Here is a 20,178-nt window from a genome sequence, read left to right as displayed (position 1 = left end):
ATGGTGTGTATGGGACTGGAGAGGCAAGCATGAACCAGAAGGCTGAGGGCTTCATAAGTTGTGTCAAAGAGCTAGATGTCTGTTTGTGGGGTAGACAGTGGGGAGCCTATTAGCAGGGGAGTAACAAACGAAGACTTGCATTTAGAAAGATGATTCCAAGGGCAAGTCAAGGATAGACAGAGGCAGAAAGGAGACTCTCCTCTCTCTTTATTGAGTAGCTGAAAAGCTGGTGGTGGACCAGAAAGTTGGTGTTAATTGAAGCGGCAGAAAGAGCCCCTCCATGAACCAACCTTCAGTCATGCAGAAGAAATGACCCATTCCCCTACCCACTGCATGCCTCTAGCTAGCAATCGTGATTGTTTATTTCTCTATCCCCCCGGAGTAGCAGCTCTCTAAGGACAGGAATGGTGACAAACACACACACACAAACACACACATATGAATGCCTGGCTAAAAGTAGACGTTAAATGTTGACTGAATGAATAAGTGAATAAATATATGAATGAATTGATAGTTTGGGGCCCAAGAAACCAGTTGAGAGCTGTCGAAAATGTTATTGATGGGTTATTTTGGGAGTTGGTAAATTACCCATCACATGGAAAGTTGAACTAGATGTCTTTGAAAGTCTCTTCCAACGTGAAGATTTATGATTTGAGGCCACTCCCTGTGAAAGTAACAAGTGGCTGAAAAGGGGATACATGAGATTTGTTCTAAGGAAAGACAAAAAAATGGTCAAATAAAAAACGTCAAGGAGTGAGTTTATAATATCAGGGAATAACAAACTAAGGCAGCTAAAAGGTGACAGATTTTTATAAAGGGAATGGAAAACAGTGACTGTCACAATTAAGCTTCTGAAGGCAGGCAGCACGGTAGATCAGGCCCTGTCATCTATACAGACACCTCCATAATGGAGGGAAGGAATTGGAGGGAAGGTGCTTGGAGGTGGACTCAGAAGCAAGCTCTAGGAGGAAATCCAGGTAGGCAAGAGAGCATAATTGGCAAAGGAGAGTGGGCAGCAACAGGCAGAGGTCCAGATAGGTGGTCAATGAGCAAACATCAGGATACTCAGCAAGGAGAAAGCAGACAGAATACTATAACAGGTAAATCTGGTAAAAAGCAATTGGTCAGTGAGCATCAACAAAATCAACAATGGGTAGCAGAGTCCCAAACACAGGCATGAGTCCAGGCAGAGTTCAAGTTCTGGAGAGGCCTGGCTAAAAGAAAGCATATTTCTACCCTTGGAGCAACTGCAGCACCAACCACTATACCCACACAAGGACTTCACAGAGGGGCCCGGGTTCTGGCATGGAAGTACAAGGCCAGTCTTAATTACAAGGAACTAAGCAAGAGCAGCCTTAAAAAATGTAAGCACACAAAGTCAGAATGAGACTAGCAGACATGCCGATCTGCTGAGCTGGCAGCCAGAGGTTCCCAAATTCTCTCCAGCTCAGGACAGGCTGGGGCCCAAAGCCTCGTTCAGGGCTGACCTGACCCAACTCTGTCCACTGGAGAGCAGTGAAGACACGGAAGTCAGCAGGCCCTCACAGCCCTCCCAACATCAGACAGCATGAGGCAAGGCCATGGTTAGAGAAGATTGGCAATGAAAGAGAAAGAGCGAGCCTGTCACATGGGAAGGACCAAGGAAGAGGAATATGGAATTCAGTGTATAGAGATCTCTGTTCACCCACCTCCACTTTCTCTACCTACCACCACTTCCCTAACCCAGAATACATATCTTAAAAGCACTATGCCTCATAGCTATTACCCAGAAATCTTTTCCCTAATGTACTGTATCATATCATACCATGAAATTGGGTAGACAGCCCATATTGCTGCTACTCTTTTTTTTTTTCAAGTACAATTTTTTTTTTTATTTTACAAATTTAATCAGTTATACATATACATATGTTCCCATATCCCCTCCCTTTTGCGTCTCCCTCCCACCCTCCCTATCCCACCCCTCCAGGCGGTCACAAAGAACCGAGCTGATCTCCCTGTGCTATGCGGCTGCTTCCCACTAGCTATCTACCTTACGTTTGGTAGTGTATATATGTCCATGCCGCTCTTTAACTTTGTCACAGCTTACCCTTCCCCCTCCCCATATCCTCAAGTCCATGCTCTAGTAGGTCTGTGTCTTTATTCCTGTCTTACCCCTATGTTCTTGATGACATTTTTTTCTTAAATTCCATATATATGTGTCAGCATACAGTATTTGTCTTTCTCTTTCTGACTTACTTCACTCTGTATGACAGACTCTAGGTCCATCCACCTCATTACAAATAGCTCAATTTCATTTCTTTTTATGGCTGAGTAATATTCCATTGTATATATGTGCCACATCTTCTTTATCCATTCATCCGATGATGGACACTTAGGTTGTTTCCATCTCCGGGCTATTGTAAATAGGGCTGCTATGAACATTTTAGTACATGTCTCTTTTTGAATTATGGTTTTCTCAGGGTATATGCCCAGCAGTGGGATTGCTGGGTCATATGGTAGTTCTATTTGTAGTTTTTTAAGGAACCTCCATACCGTTCTCCATAGTGGCTGTACCAATTCACATTCCCACCAGCAGTGCAAAAGTGTTCCTTTTTTTTCCACACCCTCTCCAGCATTTATTGTTTCTAGATTTTTTGATGATGGCCATTCTGACTGGTGTGAGATGATATCTCATTGTAGTTTTGATTTGCATTTCTCTAATGAGTAAAGATGTTGAGCATCCTTTCATGTGTTTGTTGGCTGTCTGTATATCTTCTGTGGAGAAATGTCTATTTAGGTCTTCTGCCCATTTTTGGATTGGGTTGTTTGTTTTTTTGCTATTGAGCTGCATGAGTTGCTTATAAATTTTGGAGATTAATCCTTTGTCAGTTGCTTCATTTGCAAATATTTTCTCCCATTCTGAGGGTTGTCTTTTCGTCTTGTTTATGGTTTCCTTTGCTGTGCAAAAGCTTTTAAGTTTCATTAGGTCCCATGTGTTTATTTTTGTCTTTATTTCCATTTCTCTAGGAGGTGGGTCAAAAAGGATCTTGCTGTGATTTATGTCATAGAGTGTTCTGCCTATGTTTTCCTCTAAGAGTTTGATAGTGTCTGGCCTTACATTTAGGTCTTTAATCCATTTTGAGCTAATTTTTGTGTATGGTGTTAGGGAGTGATCTAATCTCATACTTTTACATGTCCCTGTCCAGTTTTCCCAGCACCACTTATTGAAGAGACTGTCCTTTCTCCACTGTACATTCCTGCCTCCTTTATCAAAGATAAGGTGACCATATGTCCGTGGGTTTATCTCTGGGCTTTCTATCCTGTTCCATTGATCTATCTTTCTGTTTTTGTGCCAGTACCATACTGTCTTGATTACTGTAGCTTTGTAGTATAGTCTGAAGTCAGGGAGCCTGATTCCTCCAGCTCCATTTTTCGTTCTCAAGATTGCTTTGGCTATTCGGGGTCTTTTGTGTTTCCATACAAATTGTGAAATTTTTTGTTCTAGTTCTGTGAAAAATGCCATTGGTAGTTTGATAGGGATTGCATTGAATCTGTAGATTGCTTTGGGTAGTAGAGTCATTTTCACAATGTTGATTCTTCCAATCCAAGAACATGGTACATCTCTCCATCTATTTGTATCATCTTTAATTTCTTTCATCAGTGTCTTATAATTTTCTGCATACAGGTCTTTTGTCTCCTTAGGTAGGTTTATTCCTAGATATTTTATTCTTTTTGTTGCAATGGTAAATGGGAGTGTTTCCTTGATTTCACTTTCAGATTTTTCATCATTAGTATATAGGAATGCCAGAGATTTCTGTGCATTAATTTTGTATCCTGCAACTTTACCAAATTCATTGATTAGCTCTAGTAGTTTTCTGGTAGCATCTTTAGGATTCTCTATGTATAGTATCATGTCATCTGCAAACAGTGACAGCTTTACTTCTTCTTTTCCCATTTGGATTCCTTTTATTTCCTTTTCTTCTCTGATTGCTGTGGCTAAACCTTCCAAAACTATGTTGAATAAGAGTGGTGAGAGTGGGCAACCTTGTCTTGTTCCTGATCTTAGTGGAAATGGTTTCAGTTTTTCACCATTGAGGACGATGCTGGCTGTGGGTTTGTCATATATGGCCTTTATTATGTTGAGGAAAGTTCCCTCTATGCCTACTTTCTGCAGGGTTTTTATCATAAATGGGTGTTGAATTTTCTCAAAAGCTTTCTCTGCATCTATTGAGATGATCATATGGTTTTTCTCCTTCAGTTTGTTAATATGGTGTATCACGTTGATTGATTTGCGTATATTGAAGAATCCTTGCATTCCTGGAATAAACCCCACTTGATCATGGTGTATGATCCTTTTAATGTGCTGTTGGATTCTGTTTGCTAGTATTTTGTTGAGGATTTTTGCATCTATGTTCATCAGTGATATTGGCCTGTAGTTTTCTTTCTTTGTGACATCCTTGTCTGGTTTTGGTATCAAGGTGATGGTGGCCTCGTAGAATGAGTTTGGGAGTGTTCCTCCCTCTGCTATATTTTGGAAGAGTTTGAGAAGGATAGGTGTTAGCTCTTCTCTAAATGCTTGATAGAATTCGCCTGTGAAGCCATCTGGTCCTGGGCTTTTGTTTGTTGGAAGATTTTTGATCACAGTTTCAATTTCAGTGCTTGTGATTGGTCTGTTCATATTTTCTATTTCTTCCTGATTCAGTCTTGGCAGGTTGTGCATTTCTAAGAATTTGTCCATTTCTTCCAGGTTGTCCATTTTATTGGCATAGAGTTGCTTATAGTAATCTCTCATGATCTTTTGTATTTCTGCAGTGTCAGTTGTTACTTCTCCTTTTTCATTTCTAATTCTATTGATTTGAGTCTTCTCCCTTTTTTTCTTGATGAGTCTGGCTAATGGTTTATCAATTTTGTTTATCTTCTCAAAGAACCAGCTTTTAGTTTTATTGATCTTTGCTATCGTTTCCTTCATTTCTTTTTCATTTATTTCTGATCTGATTTTTATGATTTCTTTCCTTCTGCTAACTTTGGGATGTTTTTGTTCTTCTTTCTCTAATTGCTTTAGGTGCAAGGTTAGGTTGTTTATTCGAGATATTTCCTGTTTCTTAAGGTGGGATGGATTGCTATAAACTTCCCTCTTAGAACTGCTTTTGCTGCATCCCATAGGTTTTGGGTCGTCGTGTCTCCATTGTCATTTGTTTCTAGGTATTTTTTAATTTCCTCTTTGATTTCTTCAGTGATCACTTCGTTATTAAGTAGTGTATTGTTTAGCCTCCATGTGTTTGTATGTTTTACAGCTCTTTTCCTGTAATTGATATCTAGTCTCATAGCATTGTGGTCGGAAAAGATACTTGATACAATTTCAATTTTCTTAAATTTACCAAGGCTTGATTTGTGACCCAAGATATGATCTATCCTGGAGAATGTTCCATGAGCACTTGAGAAAAATGTGTATTCTGTTGTTTTTGGATGGAATGTCCTATAAATATCAATTAAGTCCATCTTGTTTAATGTATCATTTAAAGCTTGTGTTTCCTTATTTATTTTCATTTTGGATGACCTGTCCATTGGTGAAAGTGGGGTGTTAAAGTCCCCTACTATGATTGTGTTACTGTCGATTTCTCCTTTTATGGCTGTTAATATTTCCCTTATGTATTGAGGTGCTCCTATGTTTGGTGCATAAATATTTACAATTGTTATATCTTCTTCTTGGATTGATCCCTTGATCATTATGTAGTGTCCTTCTTTGTCTCTTCTAGTAGTCTTTATTTTAAAGTCTATTTTGTCTGATATGAGAATTGCTACTCCAGCTTTCTTTTGGTTTCCATTTGCATGGAATATCTTTTTCCATCCCCTTACTTTCAGTCTGTATGTGTCTCTAGGTCTGAAGTGGGTCTCTTGTAGACAGCATATATATGGGTCTTGTTTTTGTATCCATTCAGCCAGTCTGTGTCTTTTGGTGGGAGCATTTAGTCCATTTACATTTAAGGTAATTATTGATATGTATGTTCCTATTCCCATTTTCTTAATTGTTTTGGGTTCGTTATTGTAGGTCTTTTCCTTCTGTTGTGTTTCTTGCCTAGAGAAGTTCCTTTAGCATTTGTTGTAAAGCTGGTTTGGTGGTGCTGAACTCTCTCAGCTTTTGCTTGTCTGTAAACGTTTTAATTTCTCCATCAAATCTGAATGAGATCCTTGCTGGGTAGAGTAATCTTGGTTGCAGGTTTTTCTCCTTCATCACTTTAATTATGTCCTGCCACTCCCTTCTGGCTTGTAGAGTTTCTGCTGAGAGATCAGCTGTTATCCTGATGGGGATTCCCTTGTGTGTTATTTGTTGTTTTTGCCTTGCTGCTTTTAATATGATTTCTTTGTGTTTAATTTTTGACAGTTTGATTAATATGTGTCTTGGTGTATTTCTCCTTGGATTTATTCTGTATGGGACTCTCTGTGCCTCCTGGACTTGATTCACTATTTCCTTTCCCATATTAGGGAAGTTTTCAACTATAATCTCTTCAAATATTTTCTCAGTCCCTTTCTTTTTCTCTTCTTCTTCTGGAACCCCTATAATTCGAATGTTGGTGCCTTTAATGTTGTCCCAGAGGTCTCTGAGACTGTCCTCTGTTCTTTTCATTCTTTTTTCTTTATTTTGCTGTGCAGCAGTTATTTCCACTATTTTATCTTCCACCTCACTTATCCGTTCTTCTGCCTCAGTTATTCTGCTATTGATCCCATCTAGAGTATTTTTTATTTCATTTATTGTGTTTTTAATCGATGCTTGATTCATCTTTAGTTCTTCTAGGTCCTTGTTAACTGTTTCTTGCATTTTGTCTATTCTATTTCCAAGATTTTGGATCATCTTTACCATCATTATTCTGAATTCTTTTTCAGATAGACTGCCTATTACCTCTTCATTTGTTAGGTCTGGTGGGTTTTTATCTTGCTCCTTCTCCTGCTGTGTTTTTCTGTCTTCTCATTTTGCTTATGTTACTGTGTTTGGGGTCTCCTTTTTGCAGGCTGCAGGTTCGTAGTTCCTGTTGTTTTTGCTGTCTGTCCCCAGTGGCTAAGGTTGGTTTAGTGGGTTGTGTAGGCTTCTTGGTGGAGGGGACTACTGCCTGTGTTCTGGTGGATGAGGCTGGATCTTGTCTTTCTGGTGGGCAGGTCCACGTCTGGTGGTGTGTTTTGGGGTGTCTGCGGACTTTTTATGATTTGAGGCAGCCTCTCTGCTAATGGGTGGCATTGTGCTCCTGTCTTGCTAGTTGTTTGGCATAGGGTGTCCAGCACTGTAGCTTGCTGGTCGTTGAGTGAAGCTGGGTGCTAGTGTTGAGATGGAGATCTCTGGAAGATTTTCGCCGTTTGATATTATGTGGAGCTGGGAGGTCTCTTGTGGACCAGTGTCCTGAAGTTGGCTCTCCCACCTCAGAGGCACAGCACTGACTCCTGGCTACTCAATTTGGGATGATTTGTTGTCTATTCATGTATTCCACAGATGCAGGGTACATGAAGTTGATTGTGGAGCTTTAATCCGCTGCTTCTGAGGCTGCTGGGAGAGGTTTCCCTTTCTCTGTTCTCACAGCTCCTGGGTCTCAGCTTTGGATTTGGCCCTGCCTCTGCGTGTAGGTCGCCGGAGGGCGTCTGTTCTTCGCTCAGACAGGACAGGGTTAAAGGAGCAGCCTCTTCGGGGACTCTGGCTCACTCAGGCCGGGCGGGAGGGAGGGGCACGGAGTGCGGGGCGAGCCTGCAGCGGCAGAGGTCGGCGTGACGTTGCACCAGTCCGAGGCGCGCCGTGCGTTCTCCCAGGGATGCCGCCCCTGGATCCCGGGACCCCGGCAGTGGCAGGCTGCACAGGCTCCCGGAAGGGCGGTGTGGACAGTGACCTGCGTTCGCACACAGGCTTCTTGATGGCGGCAGCAGCAGCCCCAGCGTCCCACGCCCCTCTCTCGGCTCCGCGCTTTCAGCCGCGATTCACGCCCGTCTCTGGAGCTCCTTTACGCGGCGCTCTTAATCCCCTCTCCTCGCGCACCAGGAAACCAAGAGGGAAGAAAAAGTCTCCTGCCTCTTCGGCAGCTCCAGAGTTTTCCCGGACTCCCTCCCGGCTAGCTGTGGCACATTAGCCCCCTTCAGGCTGAGTTCTCGCCGCCAGCCCCAGTCCTCTCCCTGCGCTCTGACCGAAGCCCGAGCCTCAGCTCCAGCGCCGCCCTCCATGGCGGGGGAGCAGACAAGCCTCTCGGGCTGGTGAGTGCCGCTCGGCACCGCTCCTCTGTGCGGGAATCTCTCTGCTTTGCTCTACCCAGGTATGTGGGGAGTTTCTTGCCTTTTGGGAGGTCTGGGGTCTTCTGCCAGCGTTCAGTAGGTGTTCTGTAGGAGTTGTTCCACGTGTAGCTGTATTTCTGGTGTATCTGTGGGGAGGAAGGTGATCTCCGCGTCTTACTCTTCCGCCATCTTACCCGGAAGTCACTGCTACTCTTATTTCCCATTCTGAACCACAAACTTACATGGTCTTGAGGGGTATAAGCAATGCTCTGACCTATCCACTCTTACTATATGGATGAAAATCTGAGGACCACCAAGGGAAGTCACATAATAAAACTACCCCCGGGCTTCCCTGGTGGCGCAGTGGTTAAGAATCTGCCTGTCAATGCAAGGGACACGGGTTCGAGCCCTGGCCCAGTTAGATCCCACATGCCGTGGAGCAACTAAGCCCGTGCACCACAACTACTGAGCCTGCACTCAAGAGCCCGTGAACCACAACTACTGAGCCCGTGTGCCACAACTACTGAAGCCTGTGTGCCTAGAGCCCGTGCTCCAAAACAAGAGAAGCCACCACAATGAAAAGCCCCCACACCGCAACGAAGAGTAGCCCACGTTCACCGCAGCTAGAGAAAGCCCGCGTGCAGCAACGGAGACCCAACGCAGCCAAAAATAAAAACAAACAAATAAATTAATTAATTTATTAAGAAAAAAAAACCTACCCCCAAAACTACACAAGTAGTGGCAGAGCCTATGATAACACCCAGATGTCTCTGCTCCTTTCATGTTTGCAGTGTCATCAAATCTGGTAGAGATGTCTGTTATTTGGAAGAAAAATTGAGTTAAAAGCATTCATTTCTAATTTTTAACCCTTCCCACTGAGCTCACACACAGCCCAACAGAAAACCTCTTTCCACCTGCACAGACGTTCCTTGATACATGACAGAATGAAAATCCACTAGAGGCTACACAATTTAGATTATCCAACTCCAAAGCAAGAGAAAGCCTCAAGCAACACCATCTGATTATGTGACTTTGCTGCTGTGGAGAATTAGTCAAATTCATCCTAGAGGTTCATCTGCTGCATGACACATTCTTCGAGAGCAAAACTCTTCTTTTCCTAGTACTTTCTTTTTTTAAATTTATTTATTTTAATTTATTTATTTTTGGCTCGCTGGGTCTTTGTTGCCGTGTGTGGGCTTTCTCTAGTTGCAGCGAGCGGGGGCTACTCTTCGCTGCGGTGCGCAGGCTTCTCATTGCAGTGGCTCCTCTTGTTGCAGAGCATGTGCTCTAGGAACGTGGGCTTCAGTAGTTGTGGCACGTGGGCTCAGTAGTAGTGGCTCGCGAGCTCTAGAATGCAGGTTCAGTAGTTGTGGTGCATGGGCTTAGCTGCTCTGTGGCATGTGGGATCTTCCCGGACCAGGGCTCGAACCTGTGTCCCCTGCATTGGCAGGCAGATTCTTAACACTGCTCCACCAGGGAAGCCTTTCCTAGTGCTTTCTGATCTTCATCTGTTACTGTGACTAGCATTTGAAAGAATGTAAATAAGCAGGAGATTGCTTGATCCATAATATCTATATAATCCTTTGTACTTATACAAAAGCTGGGAAGATAGAAAGGGTCTCATTTCCAGTATTACTTCTGAATATAAAATGAGTGAAAAGAGAAGGTAAGAAAGTCTAATAACTGGTAAATCATGAATAACTGAGATGCCGTAACATTTGAAGAATGTGATTTAAATTATTTAACAATATTCATCACTGGTCAAACAGAATTTTGTTGAAAAACTCAGTATATTCAGAAAAGCTCAACAAATATACACTGTACACCAACAACTTGACCTTGACCAACTTTTGTTACCTACAAAGTATTGACTATTCCTTAAATATGGTTTATTTCTGCAATTAGTAAGAGTGGGCCTTGGGGGGAATAAAACCCTAAAATTTACCTAAAACCATGTTTTCTTTAACTTAAAGTAACATCTGTTGAATAAATAAATGAAATGGACCATATTCCTCTCCAGAATCATAGAGGTAGAAAAATCAGTAAAAATCTGTTTTAAAAAAGACTAACTTCACAGTGAAGAAAGCTGACAAATGCTACCCCAGCCAAGTGATCAAGTTAACATCACCGTAGAAAGTCATGTTGATACTACGCATGGTGGATAAGATGTGATGAGGACAGCCCTTCACTTCTCCAGTCTTCCTCCTAAAAAGCCATAATCCACATCTTATCTTGAGAAAAACATCAAACGAATCCTAACTGAGGGATCTGCTACAAAATCCCTAACCGGCACTCCTCAAAACTGTCAATGTCATCAAAACCACGGAAAGTTTGAGAAACTGTCACAGCCAAGAGGAGCCTAAGGAGACAGGATGACTAATTATGGTATGGTATTCTCGATGGGATCCTGGAACAGAAAAAAGGACATTAGGGACAAGCTGAAGAAATGTGAATGAAGTATGGACTTCAGTTAGTAATAACATAACAATATTGGTTCATTAATTGTGACAAATGTACCATTACTAATATAAGATGATAATAAGGGAAACTGTGTAGGGCATATGTGAACTCTCTGTACCATCTTTGCAAAGTTCCTATAAATCTGAAATTATCCTAAAATGAAAAGTTTACTAAAAAAGTTTAAGACAAATTCTAAAAATAAGTACTGAATTCTTCCAGGTGCTGAACAGATACAAATATATAAGAGATATTAGATAGTAACATTAACAAATTAAGAGTATAAACCTAAATATTCTTTGACTGTTTTTTGGGGGGGTGCATATCTCTCAAATTGAGGGAGTCCTCTTAGACCTTTTTAGCCAGAACTTGGATTAATAAATGTACGCAGCTAAGGGACTTCCCTGGTAGCACAGTGGTTAAGGATCTGCCTGCCAATGCAGGGGACACGGGTCCGAGCCCTAGTCTGGGAAGATCCCACATGCTGTGGAGCAGCTAAGCCCGTGCACCACAACTACTAAGCCTGTGCTCTAGAGCCCGCGAGCCACAACTACTGAGCCCGTGTGCCACAACTACTGAGCCCGTGCGCCTAGAGCCCGTGCTCCACAACAAGAGAAGCCACAGCAATGAGAAGCTCATGCACCTCAACGAAGAGCAGCCCCAGCTCGCTGCAACTAGAGAAAGCCCATGTGCAGCAACAAAGACCCAACATAGCCAAGAATAAATAAATAAATAAACGTGCACAGCTAAAACATCCCCCATTTTTTTCTATTTGCCTTATGATAGATGTATTATCTTAAGTTATTTATATATCTAATTATAATGAGGCATGTTGCTTGCTATTTTCCCTACTGAGGAGTCAACCTAGAATCCAAAACTACTAATAATATACTAAAGGTTAACTTCACCAAAAAGTTTACTGTTTACATTCTGTGTGCCTTTCAATCTTTCTGAGAAGTGCTTTAAGTGTATTTTAGGAGCCAAGAACATGAATTAGGGATGCAGTGAGAAAGAGTAAGTGGGGTTGCTGGAGACAATGTTCCCGTGGAGCTGACCCTGGTCATCAGTCTCTGAGCAAGTACTGTCACTTGTTTTAATTCCTTCTCCCTCATCCTTTGCTCCCTTTAAATCTGGTGATTTCTAGGAATGAACCTTCTTTATGACATATGCTGTATATTATTTGGTTTGAAGAAGCCTTGAGTTTGTGAAGTAAAGCGATGTTCTTTTTCAAAGCTCTCAGTTCTTAAAATATCAGAACTTGCAAAAAGCACATGCAGGGTTGTTATTATCCCTTCAGATCAATAGCTCAGTCACTGCTATGAGATATTAAAAAAGGAGTTAGGAAGACAAGCAAATCTTTTGGGCTGCATCTATTCTGGCAAAAGAAGCACAGTAGAGAGGCACCAACATATTAAAAAACATTTTAGCAAGTGAGTTCTTGCCAAGCAAAAGAAAATCCTGGGCCACTCTATCTACCCAAATGTTTTCATAGAGGTTTTAGCTAGCAGGCAATTAAATTCTAGGAGCAGCTACAGGCAAACAGAGGCTTGGAGGCTAAGGAACGAGAGTATATGTGGGCAAGAGCTAGACACAGGAGCATTTGCAAAACCACGTTAGGTTCCCCTAAATTCCCCAGAACAAATATTCACTTTAATTTCAAATCCATTCATCAGCTGAAATATACTTCACAATTTAAATAAGCATTTGAGGTCGGGGAGGGAGGAAGGCGGCAAGATGGTGTTGGAAAGCACTATGGTTTGCGTGGACAACAGTGAGTATATGCGGAATGGGGACTTCTTACCCACCCGGCTACATGCCCAACAAGACGCCATCAACATAGTCTGTCACTCCGAGACCCTCGGCAACCCTGAGAACAACGTGGGCCTCATCACACTGGCCAATGACTGTGAAGTGCGGACCACACTCACCCGACTCTGGCCGCATCCTGTCTAAGCTCCACACTGTCCAACCGAAGGGCAAGATCACCTTCTGCACTGGCATCTGCGTGGTCCATCTGGCTCTGAAGCACCAACAGGGCAAGAATCACAAGACGCGAATCATTGCCTTTCTGGGAAGCCCCATGGAGGACAATGAGAAGAATCTGGTAAAACTGGCTAAACGCCTCAAGAAGGAGAAAGTAAATGCTGACATTATCAATTTGGGGGAAGAGGGGGTGAACACAGAAAAGCTGACAGCCTTTGTAAACACACTGAATGGTAAAGATGGAACCGGTTCTCATCTGGTGGCAGTGCCTCCTGGGCCCAGCTTGGCTGATGCCCTCATCAGTTCTCGGATTCTGGCTGGGGAAGGCAGTGCCATGCTGGGTCTTGGTGCCAGTGACTTTGAATTTGGAGTGGATCCCAGTGATGATCCTGAGCTGGCCCTGGCCCTCTGTGTTTCTGTGGAAGAGCAGAGGCAGCCGCAGGAGGAGGAGGCGCGGTGGGCAGCTGCTGCCTCTGCCGCTGAGGTGGGAATCGCCACGACTGGGACTGAAGACTCGGACGATGCCCTGCTGAAAATGACCATCAGCCAGCAGGAGTCTGCCTGCACTGGGCTCCCTGACCTAAGCAGTTATGACTGGGGAAGAACAGAATGCTTATGCCATGCAGATGTGCCTCCAGGGCGCAGAATTTGGCCAGGCAGAATCAGCTGACATTGATGCCAGTTCAGCCATGGACACATCTGAGCCCGCCAAGGAGGAGGATGATTATGACGTGATGCAGGACCCCGAGTTCCTTCAGAGTGTCCTGGAGAACCTTCCAGGTGTGGATCCCAACAATGAGGCCATTGGAAATGCCATGGGCTCCCTGGCCTCCCAGGCCACCAATGATGGCAAGATGGACAAGGAGGAGGAGGACAAGAAGTGAGACTGGAGGGAAAAGGGAGCTGAGTCTGTTCAGGGGGCCAAGTAGGGTGGGGTGGGATATAGGGTTAGATGTGTTGTCTATAACCACTGCAACCTAAATAAAGCTTGGCAACTTTTTTTCTTAAATAAATAAATAAATAAGCATTTGAAACATGTCAACTGCATATGCCTGTCTCCTGATTAAAGTAAAATTTAAAAAAGGAGACACCAAAAAATAATGGAGAAGGCCCCACTCAGCGAGAAAGATGTCATCTGGAATCTCATATTTAAAAAACAAACTCTTGGGACCTCCCTGGCGGTCCAGTTGTTAAGACTCTGTGCTCCCAATGCAGGGGGCATGGGTTCGATCCCTGGTCAGGGAACTAAGATCCCGCATGCCGCATGGTAGCAAAAAAACCAAAAAAACAATAACCCCACAACTCTTGGGCTACACTTAGTAACTTGTTTCCAAAGAGTACAGTATGGAAAAGAGGAAAAACAGCAGCTTTAAAGTGGAGGAATCAGGTAAACACTACTTCAGACAGGTGATCAAGGTCAATGCCAACCATGATAAGTCATGTTAATAATTTGTACTCTTTACACCTGAAACTAACACAACATTGTAAATCGACTATAGTTCAATAAAAAAATTGTTTTTAAATATACTCTTGATATGGTGTAATGAAAATGGCATTTCACCTCACCAGTCTTCCTCTCAAAACTCAATAAGCGCCAGTCTAATCATAAGAAAAATGGACAAATCCCAATTGAGGGACATTCTACAAAATATGCGACTAGTATTCCTCAAAACTGTCAATGTCATCTAAACCAAAGAAAGTCTGAGAAACTGTCACAGCCAAGAGGAATCTAATGAGATATAACTAAATGTGATGTGGTATCCTGGCTAGGATCGTATAACAGGAAAATGACATTAATGGAAAACTGAGGAAATCTGAATAATTAAGTATGGATTTTAGTTAATAATAATGTATCAATATTGGTTCATCAATTGTGACAAATGTACATTACTAGCATAAGATGTTAATAATATAGGAAACTGCAAGTGGGGTGTGAAAACTCTGTACCATGTACATAACTTTTCTGTAGATCTAAAACTATTCTAAAATTTAAAGTTTTTAAAAACATTGAAAAAAAATCTTTTGTTGGTTATCTCCCTTCTCCATTCAAATCCTGTGCTTCTAACCAAATATTACAAAGAGAATCAATGAGCCTTGGGCATCTGTTATATGAGAAAGAAACCTGCAATTAACTTCCTATGCATCACTTAATAGTCACCAGGTGGGAATGGTTTGTCAACGGTGTCCTTGAGTCAAACATGGAGCAAATTTAAAGTCAATGGCAAAATCGGGGATGAGTGACCTTTAACAATGCAGTCAATCCATCAGCAAAAGTTTGATGACGTAGCACAGCCCTGAAATCTAAACACAGCCAAGAATATGCATATCTAAACCTTGCTAATGCTTCAAAATGCATTAGATATAAATCTAGAAACTATGACAACCTAAGCTTCAGCAAAAATCATTTTGACCCTGTATAATAAACATTTAAAAATTAATGGGACTTCCCTGGCAGTCCAGTGGTTAAGACTCCTCGCTTCCACTGCAGGGGGCATGGGTTTGATCCCTGGTTGGGGAACTAAGATCCCACATGCCACACAGTGCGGCCAAAAAAAATTAAAAGCAAAGCACTCCAACACTAGAATCATGGGCATTATCAGTTTTACAAGCATTTCCTGGAATCGGATGGTACTAGATAAAAGTTCGATTCAGAGGGGTGAAGGCTGAAAAATACCATGGAATTTCTAAAGTCCAGGTTTGGGTTGATTGATCAAGCAGACCTTGTTTACATTTCAGTTGATATCTGAAGACAATAGATAAAATTTCGATTCAGAGGGGTGAAGGCTGAAAAATACCATGGAATTTCTAAAGTCCAGGTTTGGGTTGATTGATCAAGCAGACCTTGTTTACATTTCAGTTGATATCTGAAGACAATTGATAAAATGGGGGGTGGGGGAGGGTGGCAGCTGAAAAGTAGTTTATTACCACCACTGTTGATTAGAAACAACGTACCTAATTGCAAAAGTAGGTTTAAGTTGCACTTCATATTTTACTTAGTCAGAGTCAACCTTCAGTCAGTATTTTTATAGAACCCTGGTTCTCAAACATTATTCTGCATCAGCCATCACCTGGAGGGTGTGTTACACCAGATTGTGAGACCCCACCCGCAGTTTCTGATACAGTAGGTCTGAATCAGAAGCCTGGGCATTGCATTTCTAACAGCTCCCAGGTGATGCTGATACTTGTCTTTTATAAACTTTCCAACAACTTTAAAAAACCTATGATCAAATGTAAGCACCTCAATAAAATATAAAACCAAATTTAAATAATTTGGGAATTTTCTGCCCTTTTTCTTTAGCAACAAATATTTCTTAAGAATTTATTCCAGTACTCGGCACTATACCAGACACTGGCCCTGGGCACAGAGCACTAAGTAAAAGCACACATGCCCTTTTAAATTTTGTTCTAGGGGGAAGGCAGCTAATAACTAGCTCCAAGATTCATTATTAATTACAGTTGCAGAAAGAAGTAAGAGAAGTACAAGGTGCTATGAGACCCCATTGAGATTGGGTGGTCTGACCGCAGCGAAGGTCGGAAGGTTTCCTTAAGGATGCTTGAGCTCAGTACTGAAGGAATAGAAACGGGGCCCTTGGGGGAGGATTCCACACAGTGGGAGCAGTGTGCGGGAGGAGGGCGAGCCCTGAGGGAAGGCCAGTGTGACTGCAGTGTACAAGGCGAGGGGCAAAGGTCAGAGATGTTATTGCACAGGCAGGCAGAGCCTGGTGTGCACAGTAAGGAGTTGAAATCTTACTCTGTGAAGGGAACCACTTGGGGTTCTTAGCATGAAACTGACTTAAACTAATGCGATGTTTTAAAAAAATCAGTCTAGCTGCTTCGCAGAGATGGATTAAGCTTGGCAAGACTGGATCCCAAAAATATTCAGGAGGCATAACCTTTGGAATTTCGTGAGGGACTGGGGAAGCTGGAGGGAGAGGAAAAAAGATTCAAGGGTAACTTCCAAGACTATAAAATGCTATGAAGTGATTAGCAGTGCTTTTCCAGTCTGACTTGAGTTTTTCTCTGTGGTGTAGTATGACAGGCAAAAAACGTATTTTATCTGTGCATAGAAAAGGACTGGACTCACTAAAACACTTAAAATAGTAGGATAACAGATCAAATGCTTCCCTTTTCCAAGAAGAGAAAATTCCTTTTGAGAGCATTATATATTAAGCTCAAAGTTAACCTTACTGTCTCCTTTCATGATTGTGGAAGCAAAGACTGACAGGGTTACTCATTCTGTAGTCTGTGAACTACAAGAGCATTTTATTTTTACCTTTCTCATGGCATTTATCACTTCCTGCCTTGTACTTTCATTATGTATCTGTGTATCTTATCTCCTTTCCTAAACTGTTAAGTTCTCTAATGAAAGATAATGATTACTAACATAGAAATAAACCCGAGACAATCTATCTACCCACATCTAGGGGTGTTGTAGGTGGGAAGGGCATTAGAGTAAAAACAGGCAGAAAATGTTTTTCTTTTGTCTCATTAACCAAACGGGTTGTCATTAAAAAAAAAAAAAGTGATGCAGAAGTAGGAAAAGGTGCTTATTATGTATTTTACATTGACATATAACTTAAAGCAGTACTCGAATATAATTAAAGAAAATAATGAAGTGTTGGAAACTACTGCTTTCTCTAACTGGAAGGGCAACTAAGCAAGATTTTGGATGACCAAGCGTGAACATGAAAATACTTCCATTATTTTTATGTCACCACATCCTTAAAACTGCACTGACAATGGCTGACTGAAATTAACCAGAGTTCTACAGCAGACTCAAATCATCAATAATTCCTACACTTAGGAAAAAAATCACCCTACCACCCCCCAAACCCTAGAAAACAAGTATGTGCAACACACTCTGAACTGAGTGTTGCAGAGGGATCTTAGTCCCTCCTTTCTTAGGGAGCTAAGTTTACCGTCTATCTAAGAGCCAAGAAAAAAATCTCTCAGACAGATGCCTCAGTCCAGGTCCTAGCATGGTAATTCACCAATTCATTGTTTAAGGCTTTCTTGTATTGCTTGCTCTAAATGAAACTGTAGTATAGTGGTGTCTTTTCCACTAACCTGAATACTTTCAGATAAGGTCTAAGATTTAGGCATGTAAAAGCTTACCCTGGGTTATGGTAACCTCAGAACAACTCAGAATGGTATTTCTTGCTCACACACTTCATTCAGAGCTTTATTGAAATGGCACCTTGCCAATGAGGCCTTCCTTTGTTGCTCCATTGAAAAACTGCAACCGCTACCACCTGATACTTCCTATCTTCCTTCCCTGCTTTCTTTTCCCTTTACCACTCATCACTAGCATACAAGATACTACAATTATTTATCTTGTTTATTGTCTGTCTCCCTGTCTACTGGTTGTCCCCCCAAATCTGTTCTTCCTTTCTTCCTGAGCACCTGGATTTCCAGCTAGAAACTGCATTTTTCTATCTCCCTTATGACTAGGGAGGACCACGTGACTAAGATCTCGCCAAAGGTATATGTGTAATAGTGATGTGTGAAACTTCCTGGTCATTTTCCTAAAGAAGCTTGCCCTGGACCCCTCTTTCCCTCTAGCTGGCTGGAACTTGAAAACCAAATGCTGAGGAAGGCAGAACTGCCCCACTAGCCTGGGACACTAGGTGATCTCATGGAATAGAAGCTGCCTCCTTGCCCTGGGCTATTACAGGCCAGAAAGACAAAGATCTACCTTTTTCTGGCCATTGTACTTTGGAGCTCTCAGCTTATCCTTTACCCTAACAATACCCTCCCCCATTAAAATGTAAGGTCCATGGGGGCAGAGATATTAGTCTGTTTTGCTCACCAGTGCATCCCTAGCAAGTAGAAGTGCCTGACACAGGGTACGGTACCTAATATTTGTGAATTGATGAAATAGACAACTTCATTATTATCACTTCCACATCTTCAAACCACCTTCATGGCTTCAAGAAGTGCAGATTACAAGATCCAAATTGCTCCTAAGACAGCGCCCCAGAAGTTCCTATACTCCATTCGTTGCCATCTTCCCCCTCCTCCATTGAGTGTGCCCTTCAGCCCCACTAGCCTCCTTTTCAGTTTCCCAACGTGCCTGGCTCTTGCCCAACTCAGGGCCTTTGAACAAGCTGATTCCACTATCTACTCCCAAAACCCTCTGCAGAAGCAGCCCCTCCTTCCTTCAGTTATCTGCTTATATGCCATCTCCTCTGACAGAGCTTGCTGGCTACCCTATCAAAAACAGACCTTATTTCTGCTATCTCTGTTTCTAATTCATTTTATTCAAAACTTATGAAAGTGAGTAATTATAATATTTGTTGCCTTATTTTCTTTTTAAATTTTTATTTATTTATTTTTTGGGCTGCTTTGGGTCTTCGTTGCTGTGCGTGGGCTTTCTCTAGTTGCAGGTAGAGGAGGCTTCTCTTGTTGAAGAGCATGGGCTCTAGGCACGTGGGCTTCAGTAGTTGTGGCTCATGGACTCTAGAGCACAGGATCAGTAGTTGTGGCGCATGGGCTTAGTTGCTCCACAGCATGTGGGATCTTCCCAGACCAGGGATCAAACCCATGTCCCCTGCATTGGCAGGTGGATTCTTAACCACTGCGCCACCAGGTAAGTCCCTGTTGCCTTATTTTTAAACTGTAAATTAGATTATAAGTTCCATAAGGACATGAACCACTTCTGTTTTTATTTACTACACTATCCTCTTTGCTTAGCATAGTGCCTGGCCAGTCATAAGAGGTCAAAGGTGCTGAGTGTTTATTTTTAAATATTTTGAAGTAGACATGAGTTAAATCATACGTAGCTCTCCCATAAATGTAGTCTGCATATGTCTTTGACTACCAGCCTGACAATAATGTAAGCTTCTACTTATGGGGATATAAACCAATGCATATTTCGGCATGCTTTTAATTGTTTTCCTAGAAGGATTACCATTCCTCCTTTCCACTGAGTTTTTAGTTGCTAACGACCTGGTGGAATTTGAATGACTCCTATTTGTATGATGGACCAAGGGCAACTTTTACAAGGATGTCTCAAATGCAGGTTCATATGGGCATATACAATTCAAAATAAATGATGATTATGTTTTGGGGGCATGCCAACTGGCCTCCCAGGACCTCAAACCCAAAGATCAAAGATTCTTTCATCCCTAAGGTCAAGGTTTCAGTTCATCAATTTGCTTCTGGATTATGTAACCTGAGGTGGCCCTCTAGAACTGTGAGGGCACCAGCCAAACTGGGTACTCCAGAACACTCTGGAGGTATTCAGTAATTCAGACTTTTAAAAATGCTGTTTATAAAAAATGCTGTTTCCTTCAGTATTTATCTGTGGTGGTGGATATACAAACATACACATGGGATAAAACTGCATAGAAATAAATACACACACACACACACACACACACACAAATGAGTACAAGTATACCTGGAGAAATCTAAATAAGATCAGTGGATGTTATCAATGTCAGTACCCTGGTTGTGACATTATACTACAGTGTTGCAAGATGTTACCATGAACTGGGTAAAGGGTACACAGGA

At 42.1% G+C, this 20,178-nt stretch overlaps 1 protein-coding gene and 1 pseudogene across 2 annotated transcripts in view; one reads left to right on the top strand and one right to left on the bottom strand.

The window, feature by feature from the left end:
• ATP11C (ATPase phospholipid transporting 11C) overlaps positions 1-20,178 on the bottom strand; it is a 174,188-nt gene that overhangs the window by 136,117 nt on the left and 17,893 nt on the right. The gene's annotated exons all lie outside the window — the stretch shown is intronic.
• On the top strand, positions 12,395-13,547 carry LOC132482239 (26S proteasome non-ATPase regulatory subunit 4-like; annotated as a pseudogene).

This window comes from Mesoplodon densirostris, chromosome X, assembly GCF_025265405.1.
Source record: "Mesoplodon densirostris isolate mMesDen1 chromosome X, mMesDen1 primary haplotype, whole genome shotgun sequence".
Lineage (NCBI taxonomy): Eukaryota > Metazoa > Chordata > Mammalia > Artiodactyla > Ziphiidae > Mesoplodon > Mesoplodon densirostris.
The sequence above is the reverse complement of the archived record's forward strand: the minus strand, read 5'-3'. Positions and strand labels throughout refer to the sequence as shown.